This window comes from Narcine bancroftii, chromosome 6 (genome assembly GCF_036971445.1).
Source record: "Narcine bancroftii isolate sNarBan1 chromosome 6, sNarBan1.hap1, whole genome shotgun sequence".
Taxonomy (NCBI): domain Eukaryota; kingdom Metazoa; phylum Chordata; class Chondrichthyes; order Torpediniformes; family Narcinidae; genus Narcine; species Narcine bancroftii.
Window position 1 is genome coordinate 177,592,779 of NC_091474.1, and position 2,169 is coordinate 177,594,947.

General features: G+C 42.0%; 1 long non-coding RNA gene across 1 annotated transcript; it reads left to right on the plus strand.

Moving 5' to 3' along the window:
- Window positions 1-640: 640 nt before the first annotated feature.
- Window positions 641-1,880, plus strand: LOC138737673 (uncharacterized). Its single transcript, XR_011341134.1, has 3 exons — window positions 641-913; window positions 1,078-1,117; window positions 1,507-1,880. It is a non-coding gene; the product is annotated as an uncharacterized lncRNA (long non-coding RNA).
- The last annotated feature ends 289 nt before the right edge of the window (window positions 1,881-2,169 follow it).

Below are 2,169 nucleotides of genomic sequence, written 5' to 3' on the forward strand. Positions count from 1 at the left end.
TTTCCTCATGACACCACACCTAATAATTCCCCATGTTCATGAACCTATTTTTAAAATATCTTAATTCAGACAATACACAATCCTGTGCGTCCATTAAGGAAACTAGAGCAGGCAATATGTTTACCTATTTCAGTAGACACTGGCCTATGCACAATGTGAAAGCAAGCAGGTACAATATTCTGGTGCCAGAGAGTAGCCCAGAAAATATGGGTGCTCCCATAAAACTTCCAGCATGCCCTGGATGCACACCTGCTGGGCCGACCCATGCTTCCCCATGGGCCAGCACATCGGTGGGTTGTATGCCTCACAATGATTGGGGAGCGCCTGAATGGATGACCAATGCACAGGAGGCGCTGGTCAAGGAAGGGCTAAGGCACTTGAAGGATGGCATTACACTAACTACTCGCAGATTGAGGTGGCACTGGTCCAGATGTTGGTAGAAAAGGTGCACATACATGCCAGAATGAGTCGGAGAGTCAGTGATGAAAAGAAAAAAAAATCACTTCCTTTTCACACTGGGGAGCAGTTTCCACAGCACCTTACCCCACTGGGAAGACAACAACCCTGTTCGGTTGGGAGGGAGCTGGTAGAGCATTGTCATTTCTAGAAACATCACCTTCCCCTGCTGATGTGCCTTGTCCCTCATTTTAAAGGCACATGTAACCTCTGTTATTTATTGTTAATTTTGATTTGCACAGTTTATGTATTCGTCATTTAGTACAAGTATTGCAACCTGTCAGTTGAAGATTTATTTTCTTTTTCTGTTAACCATTGTACATAATGCTGCTTTTGTGTTTTTGATGATTGGCGAGTGGTGCACCTTGCGAGGGATGGAATGGAGTATGGATTATGGAGAGTCACATGACCTACCCGTCGGGAACCTAGTTGGAAGCACATCACCTGCAAAATCAAGGTTGGAATCTGCCCTCCCATTGGTGCACACCTGACCATTGGCCCCTTTAAATCACTTACTAATTGCCTGGTCCAAACTCCCCAGCTTACTGCACTTTAAAAGCCCACCATATGTTTCATTCTCTTTGCTCCTTGGACCTAACTACAAACATTGCTCTATGCCAGATCGTGAACTGTGGACATCGCTGGAGGAGACATTGATAAGGTGAGCACTTAGAGTGGAACCATAGTATTATTTGAATACTTAGCATTGAGACACACCCCATTGGTGTGTCTCATAGCAGGAGGGTGGTGAAGTCACTGTCTTGTAAGAGTGTGCTAATTACCAAATATTGCATGTGTGTAATAAAGTGAGAGAGAGAGAAGGCAGCCACTGGTATTGGAGCTTGCTGTATCTGATGTGAATGCCTCTATAGTTTGAGCATCAAGAGTTGTTTTGTGTCTTCTGCCTGTGTACAACAAAGATCATCCTTTATTTTTAGCATGTGCCTGGGACTTGCTTCTTTGTGAACCCACCAAATCTGATTTAAATCTCATGTAACATGTGGCAACTGATCCTGAAACTTGTGCCCTTATATCTTTTACCTCTTGCAGCAGCGAGATCAGAGCACATCCTGGATGGTGTGGATCCTTGGAGTCAAGTTTTGCATGTGATGTCCTGGGCTGTGGCATGATTGATTCATTCCTGCAACATCCTGTTTCAAAGGGGTGCATTGTGTTGGGGTATATGTGGATCATATTCAAATCCAAGATTATCATGAACTAGAGTTCAAACATATTTTGTTGACTATTAAAGCTAAGGAATATCTAAAAGCTGTTAGAGGCATAATAAATATTACCTTCAGCACATGTATAATGTTATTTGGCAGATGTGTAACAATCAAGTACGATTTGTGAGATATGTAAATGCACTGGTCTTGCAGTATTTATAATTATTTGGCAGAAAGTTTGGGTGACCTGAAAAATAAAGTAGCAAGTAATTGTCAGCAGTTTATGAGTTTATTGTAACATAAAAGTGGAATATGTTCTGGTCGTAAAAATTGAGGGGAAGGAAGCCAATTCTAGGGAAGTCAGTGCCACTATTTTTTTTAACTGTACTGATTTTGATGTGTAGTGTTAAACAATTACGGATGAGAACAAACCTATATTTTGGGATTTAGGAAAAGGTCCAATCTGCCCCAGGTTTAAGACTGGTGGAAATATGCCAATTGAGAAAGAGATATTGGGTCAACACTAATTGAAAGGGGAATGTGAGAC